This window comes from Pinus tabuliformis, chromosome 6 (genome assembly GCF_031772625.1).
Source record: "Pinus tabuliformis cultivar Carrire ecotype Pingquan chromosome 6, CPIR1, whole genome shotgun sequence".
In the NCBI taxonomy this organism is placed as follows: domain Eukaryota; kingdom Viridiplantae; phylum Streptophyta; class Pinopsida; order Pinales; family Pinaceae; genus Pinus; species Pinus tabuliformis.
Window position 1 is genome coordinate 1,346,638,128 of NC_142292.1, and position 8,800 is coordinate 1,346,646,927.

Genomic DNA, 8,800 nt, shown 5'->3' on the forward strand with positions numbered 1-8,800 from the left:
GGAAGATATTTTCTTACGCTTTTTTATAACATCCATTCCAATGCAGGCCATAGATCTAGACCCGAGCCACTAAACATGATAAATACCAATTATAGGCTCAAATTTTTGACAGATCACCCCCCAATGGTTGGAGGAATAATCTTATGTCATGACAGTAACTAATTCAAGGTAGACTCGATTGAAATGCATTTGGTAATAAAAAGGTACCTCCATAAATTTTCCCTAAATCCTAATGAAGAAAGCTATCCCAAAATTAAGATACTCTTAAGCCCTAACATCCTTGCTTCATGGGAGGAGCTATCTGAGACCAAATAACAAGATGATCCCCCAAATATTATTTCGATCCTTACAACATATAATTAAACGTTATCTTATAGATTCTATTTAGGATAATTTTAGGGATTGGAGCTCACAAATTCGAATAAACATGAATAGCCTCCAACACTACTATTCAACCCATTGGAATCTAATGATGACACTAGAAGTATATTATATTTTCCTCTTTAGCCTTTCATCGCTCCTAGTCCTCTACTACGTAGTCATTTGGCTTAATACTGAATCCAAAATAATTGAAACCACCATTTAAATCACTATCCTAGTAACTAAAATCTTTTTCAGTAGTTGCTTGACTCCATCCACAAAGTCAAGAAAGTATATAGTAAATATCTCAATATTAACCTTCATCCTAGTCACATGACAAAATGATTGTATGATCCATTTAAATCACTCACCTTCACTATCATTACAATATCATAATAAAAGTACATTTTCCACAAGTAATAGGTGAGTGACTTGTAAGTTTTTTCCCATCAAAATTACTTGAATGGGCTGAGACTATCTAGACCTAATTATCATCCAACTAAGATACTCTAAAGTTATTAAAACTAAGTATAGACAGAGGGCACACCCTAGTCGAAGTCCTGTAGAGGGCCTAAATATATTAGATCCTTCCCCATTCATTAATATTAGAAATGAGGAGAAATTAACACAATTGATAATCCAATTCACCATGTTTACATTAAAGCCAATGAAAATCAATAATTTTTTTGAAACGTTCCATGAAATCTAGTCATAAACCTTGGAAAGATATAACTTCATCACTAATATGTGTATGTTTTTAGTTTTTATTGTGTGCCCCACTCTATATTGGACCAATTTCTTAACGTATCATTTGACCACTGAGGTACTCAAATTTCTCATTAGAGATCATTCTCAAAAGCATAAGCTTAATTCTTACAATGATATTATAGATGTAATTACACAAAGAGTTCTGCTAAAAATAAACAAAGGTCATTAAGAAATCGGTCTATCTAATGAGAGAAATAAATGTATATTTATAGCTACTTGGCATTCATTCAAATTAAAGAAATTGCTATATTAGTCATAGATGCTTGAAGGGAAAGTGTTTTATCACCCTTGGAACAATGTGAGGAGTTCTTGAAGGGCACAACGAAATTGACACTCTTGGTATCTGAACACAAAAAGGTATTTGAAAGGAAAGTATTGTAACACCCTTAGAACTATCTGAGAAATTATTGAAGGGAACAATCAACTTGGCACCATTGGTATTGGGATATAAAAAGGTAGATTGAATTTGAAGTTATTGTGTCCAAGCACTAAAGTCAAACAATACATGTCAAAAGTGAGTTTAGAGTTATATTTTATTTGGAAATTAGAAAATCTTTAGAAAAGATGATTATGGAGATAGAAATAAATGAAACTTCAAAAAAATATCAAATAAAGTAAACTTAACTTAATTGAGTATTTTATCCATCATAAAACATGTGGGGGGAATATTATAATTTAGAAATAATGGAAATAAAAGGTTGATTTGGTTCTAGTTTTAAAGGGAGGAGTTGTGCATGAAATAAAAGAAAAAAAAATTAAAACTAAGAAAAAAATATAATTTAACTTGATTAAGTATTTTATCCATCCTAAATCATGTGGGGGGGATATTATAATTTATAAATAATGGAAATAAAATGTTGATTTGGTTCTATATTTAAAGGGAGGAGTTGTGGATGAAATAAAAGAAAAAAAAATTAAAACTAAGAAAAAATATATTCATGAGAACCCTCGTAAACGAAGCATAAAAAATAAATATCTAATTAACAATTGAAATAAAAGAAACAAATAAAATAAGGAAGGTTAGAAGAAAATAATAAAGTAAGAGACGTTATAGGAAAATGATAAAATAAAAGAAGTTAGAAGAGAGTAATAAATAAAGGGAAGTTAGAAAATAAAATAAAATACACAGGTTAGAGGAAAATAATAACATAAGGGAGTTTTAAAAAATGACAATAATAATAAATGAGATAATTTGGCATGAGAGTTGAGGGGCATTAGAAATATACTTTAAAAGAAGAGAAAAATATGAAAGAATCATCTTATGAACCCTAATGTTGGATTAGTGTCCTAATGTTTTTTTTTAACAATGTGGTGAATCGGTACCTAATCTAAGGAAGACCGAGGATCAATTCTTGTAGATGCCACTATAACACCAATAGTACATCCATCAACCTGCAAGTGAGATATACTAATTTCTTATGATTTTTTAATGATTTTGGCAAGAGCTCAGGCTCACGCTAGGGGGGAGTCTACTCCTTGAGCTGCACACCATAGTAGGACAATATACTCAATGTGATTTGAACCCTAACCTCGTGGGTTTCACCCAAAGAACCCAACTTTCTCACCACACATCAATGTATGGATTGGTGTCCTAATGTTAGAATTTGTTTTTGTGACACTAAGCTCGGCCTCATTGTGAGTTTGTTGTATGTAGAGCTTTTTTAGTTGAGTGGGAACCCCTTGGGTTTGAAATCCCACGTCCATGCTAATAGACTATTCATCTCTACAATATATAATCCCAAACTTATTTTGTTACCTTTTCACTTACAGGGCTACAAAGAGATAATCAAGTGTTGAACCCACATTTCCAAGATGTTGAGATCTACACAACCATACATGAATTTTTCAATGTATGATCCCTTAGCACTAGGTCCTATATCAAAAAAGTACCCAAAACTAAGTAATGTGGTGGGGAATTACACATATCAACACATCTCATAGCTAGAAGCTTTAATGCTTAAGTATTTTTATATCAAGTCAATATAATGAACATCACTTAACAACCACCTTCCCTACAATTGACATTACTATATGGTCAATCCGCGAATTATCATAGGTAAATTGATATCAAAGTATCAATGTATTACCAAAAACCTCATAAGTGAATTATCATAAGCAAATCGATATCAGAGTATCAATGTATTACCATAAACCTAGTAAGTCATATATAGTTATGATTTGATAAATGGAATATCAACAGAAAATAAGACTTCCACACCGGGTCCTTGTTAGTTTATGGTTGTAAGCTGACCATATCGACACATTAGCCAAATTGAAATACAAAAGATAACCTTAAAAAAAAATCGGGCCTAAAGATGGAGCCTTACAATGGAACCAAGAAAAATATAATTTCATGTGGAAATTATATGATGATGTGAAAAATATAATTTCAATAATTTTTCATGTTAAATAGACATAATGAGTAATATGTGAGAGATGTTAGCAGTACTATTTGGGTAAAGACATGCCAACGCCCACCAAAAGTCAAGTGGTGATGGGGAATGGAAAATGATTTTCTTTAGATTAAACATCTGAAACTATTAATATTTTGATACCCAAATATATCTATTAATATTTATCTATAAGAAAGGTTGTAGGGCAAGGTGAGTTGGACAGTCACCCATTGACTTAATAAAAATTGAACTTTTGTAGTTATAGGAATTAGTACATGGTTATAAAACACCTTTTATCGCTTGATATCAGGCTATCATACACTTTCAAAGATTCGATTCCGAATGCGTTAATGTTACTGTTGACTAATAAGGTTAATGACTAATATTTACACTCCTCCCTCCACGAACGTAAACCTGACTTTATTAAACTCAACTCTTTATCTCACTATATGCGTATTTAGAAATATCTCATGATCTTGGACACCTGGAGTTCAACTTACGGTGCGATGGACCTTCACTAATGCGACGTTCAACATTCAGGGCTGGTTGGTTGAGGTAATCAATTTTCCATCTGGCTCCGAAGACGAGGTTCATTCAATCATTTTACTCCCTCTGCAATTTGCATGTTTGGTTTTCATAGCCTAAGAAAGTTAAGTTCACTGGAGATTGTCTCCTTTGCAAATACACCGAGTATGTTTAGTGTTGTATATTTTGAAGAGATTAGGCTTCCTGCTTTTTCCCTCATTGACGATTATATCTATATAGAAGCCCTAATTTGTTGCAGTGTCAATGCAGGTGGTTCTTATAGGTTTCGGCCTTGCATCCACAGGTGAAGGAAAGGCTATGGTCAACTTCCTTCCTCAGGTAATTGTTGGAAACCATTTTGTCTGGAAACAGTATCGAATCCTTTGCAAGAGAAAGGAAATTGATAAATGCTTATGGAATTTAATTACAGAGTCTTGTTTCACTCACTTAGGCATGCATTGTGACCCCAACACCACTCTACAGGTACTATATTGTTACAGGCGTGTTTTTCTTGCTTTCTTAACTGTCTCTGCTGGAATTCTCTAAATCACCTCATAAATCTGATGGCAGGTTAAGTACGCCCAGCAATTCCTTTTCTCAACAATTCGGAACCAGGCAGTGGCATCCACTTATGACTTTTCTCTTCCGTGCTTAATCTATGGCTGGTCTTGCCGACATTTCAATTGATAATGTTGTTCTGCGTTTACCTTGGGGTTACAAGACTGAGAACCGAATAGGTGATTCGGCTGCCATATTACTCTCATTATTGGAATGAGCAATCCTGTTGCAATGTCTTTTAAACAATACAAAGTAATCTATGTTTCCCCTTCTCTATATGGTAACTTTTTCTGGGTTTAGCCCCAATTCGTTCTTACGGGTTTCAGTTATGGCATGTATTAAAGTTTGCTCATGCATATGAGAGCGGATTCTTGAAATGTTGAGGGTTGAATCCATATATGTTCGACTGTTTGCTCACAAAATTGATTTCAATTGGGTTTCTTGTATTTTTCTGAGTTACGTAAGTTTATATGATTTCAATAAGTTTTCTCTATTTGTTTGATTTAACAGACAAGTATATGTGTAAATCCAAACAAGTTGAAAGAATTAGAATTTTCTGAGGGCAATGAAAAAGAGCAGTAATCAAAAGTGTCTTACCAGAATCTTGTTGGTGCCCTCTGCCACATTGTTAGGAGACGAGAAAGAGAAGCAAAAGAAAGAAAATATAAAGACTTTATTTCTATTGAAATCTGGTTTTTGAAATAGAACATTGTGTGAATCTATTGTTCTTCGGGAGCCATATTGTGTGAACCGAAATTGTCTTCAAGAACCATATCTTTCGTAGTTCGAAATCTCAACTCTAGTCGTCAATAGTCCAATCACTACGTGACAACTGAACTTCCACTATGTGCAGGGATTTCCTCATATATTTCTTAGGCAACTCCAGTAAATGATATTATATTTCTGATTTTGTCCTAGGCAATTCGATGCCACTTTGGCCAAAAATCAAAGTTGAGTAAATGAGATTTTATTTATTGGACAGATTACAACAGTTCAGGGTATATTACCTCAGAGTTCAGGGCCTTAACATATGCTGATAATTGAGCAAAAAAGTGTTTACATATGCTGATAATTGAGCAGAACGAAATCCTAGGAAGAAACATAAAATTCTATGACAATTTTTTTTTTCAAAGACCGGCATCAACCCACTTTAATCATCTAATCTAATAGTCTAGGAGAGAGAAAACAGGTATCCATTAATAAAACTTTTATTATTTTAATAATTAATATTACCGTGAATATACCATTGAATGACGTTGGCCTTTCATTAAATTATATATATATTCCATACACAATTAAGAATCCATGGTTTAATGAATTTGATCAATATTCCATACACAGTAAAGAATTCATGGCTCAATGAATTTGAAATCACAGAAACAACCTTGCTAATTACATATTTGCATATAGTCTTAAAAAAGAGTGTTTACATATGCTGATAATTGAGCAGAACGAAATCCTAGGAAGAAACATAAAATTCTAATAGTGTACGAGAGAGAAAACGCATGATATCCATGTGCTCGCTTACGCTTACAAGGCATCACAAACTGCGGGTGCAAAAGAGAACATGTTGGTGCCGACGTCATAGAGAATTTGGTAGTTGTGCTGTTGAAAATTGCCTAATATGGACATGTTTGGACTAGGTAGCATTGCCAGGCAGATAACACCACTGGTATCAACGTACATGTAGTTTTCTGGCTCCACATTATAATCTGCTCCCTCGAAGTGGAATGTTAAAGTGGGAAAGTTAAAATCGTTATTAGCTGGAAAGTTAAAACAGAGGTCTAGTCCGATGTCTGACCCATCCACTTGCTGCAAGTGACTGGAAGAAGAGATTAAGGATTTCCTCAAAACTTGATATGCACCGTCATACAGAAATGTGAAAGTGGTTCCAGAGTCTATCACAAATCCGCCACTACCATACTTTTGATCAATATCAAAAGAATCATCAGGGATATCCAATAGTGCACCTCCAAGGCTAATTCCTCCCAACGAAAGATAATAGGAACTTGATGCTGCGCTGTTTTGAATAAAAGGAGTTGAACTGACAGCAGCCGCGCCCTTGAAAGTAGCAGTGTGACCTATAAACAAAGGGCTGCCTCGGGAAGGATAATCATTAAAAGACGTGAGGCAGTAAGCAAACTTATCACCTCCTACTGAACCAAGCTGTGTAATTAAAGATAAGTCACCTCGTCCGAAGCCTACCATTCCACCTGTTTGGCCGAAGTGGCCTTCATTGTTTACGCCGCAACCAAACTGAATCTCGTCGACTGACTCTGATGAAAAGGTAAACCTTTCAATTGAGAGGGTCCCTGTGCTGAAGGAGTCATCACCATACGCATACCTGTAATTACACAGATGATCAGCGTTGCAACCCATATTAGGTTTTGCCTGGCACTCAGAGCTATTGCATGGGACGGTCATGAAAGTGGAGGACTGGATAGGATCGTAGATTGGAGAGGTTTGATTATAGCAATAATCACAGGGCAAACACTGTGTCCATATCAAGTCACTGCCCGTGTCTAGAATTCCAGAATATGATAAAGGCGGCTCACCAATTCCTACCTCCATAAAAAATTCTCCACTTCCTGCACTTATCGGAGCTTGGATTCTTGCACTTTTATGAGCTAATTGAGCAGCAGCCTTTAGAACTACAGATTTATGCAGTGCTTGAACCCTTGCTTGACTGCGTTGCACCGCTCGCTTAACCCTTTCAGTGGACGTAATATTCCCTGGAAAGAATGGGGAAAGCCATGAGTCTCTATGCACCAGATCTATTCTCAACCCAACAGCGGGTTTCTGCTCAGGCACTGGAACCTTGCGCCCAAGCGGCCTGCATTGCATCAATGGTAATAGGGACAGCAATAACAAGAAATGAATAAGGAGGGGTTTGCAGGGAGCACTGCAAGGAGATTGTCCAGCCATGCTTCGTGAATGGAAAACACGTACGTACGTTGAGGCGTAGCGAATGGTGGGATGATTTCTCTGTCTGTCTATTGGACATATAATGTGTGTTTGAACTCTACTCTAGATCGAAGTCCAGTTATTACAATTAGAAGTCGTTTCGTTTGCTCTCTAGTTTTGGAGATCCAAGTCCAGTAATATACACTTTATTTTTTTAAAGTAATACATACGTTTAGAAGTCGTTTCGTTTGCTCTCTAGTTTTGGAGATCCAAGTCTACTCCAATACATATATTTATTATTACAATTAATAAACCTTGATTAAAAACCGTGATGGTCCGCATATTATATATATATATATATATATTTCATAAATTGCCCTATGTCTTTCTTGCCTCCCACCCACAGTAGGGGGAGAAGAACTACACTTAGCTCTGCTAACGATATAATGTGTTTTATAAAATTTATGTTTAAAAACCTTTGTTAGCTGCAGTTTGAATAATGTAATGTGTTATGGTTAGATTTATATTTTACTTAAAAAATAGAATTTAGTACTTTAATATTTATTTTATTCAAAAAAAATTTATGTGAAAAAATATAATTAAAAAATATTTAGCTTTTATCTTTTGTTTATAAAATTTATTTTATTATATATATAAAATATAATATAATATGGATATATATTCTATTTTATTAGGAAAAAGTTTTATTAAAAGATATGTGTGAAATATTTTATTTTATTTTGTTGTTTTTTATTTTAATATTATAAAAGTCCAATTTTAATTTTTGTTATTTATTTTATAAGAAAGAGAATGTGATCCACAAGGATGTGAGACTTTTTAAGTATATTATTTTTTAATATATTTGATTTTTATATGGCTTACCACATTTCAGAAATTTTGAATATTATTTAAAGTTTAATATCAATTTAAATTAAAATATCTTATAAAAACGATTTTGATAATTATTGTAGGAGAGATTTTGATAACGATTTTGATTTTGATAAATTTTGATAAATTTATAATCTATGTTTTCTTATTATTATACTTATATTCTTTTAATATACTATTAAGTTAAAGTCACCTTTTTATAACAGCAATTAAGTCCCACACATACCTTTAAATTATTTTAAACTATTAATTACCATTATATAGTTTTACATATTTTATTATCATTTATTTATATATATATATATATATATATATATATATATATATATATATATATATATATATTAAAGATAATATTACAACATATCTATAACATATTTCATATTTATAGATATTAATTATAA

The 8,800-nt window shown here is 33.3% G+C and overlaps 1 pseudogene; it reads right to left on the reverse strand.

The window, feature by feature from the left end:
• Positions 1 to 6,134: 6,134 nt before the first annotated feature.
• LOC149263609 (aspartic proteinase nepenthesin-1 pseudogene) lies at positions 6,135 to 7,529 on the reverse strand (annotated as a pseudogene).
• Positions 7,530 to 8,800: the final 1,271 nt, after the last annotated feature.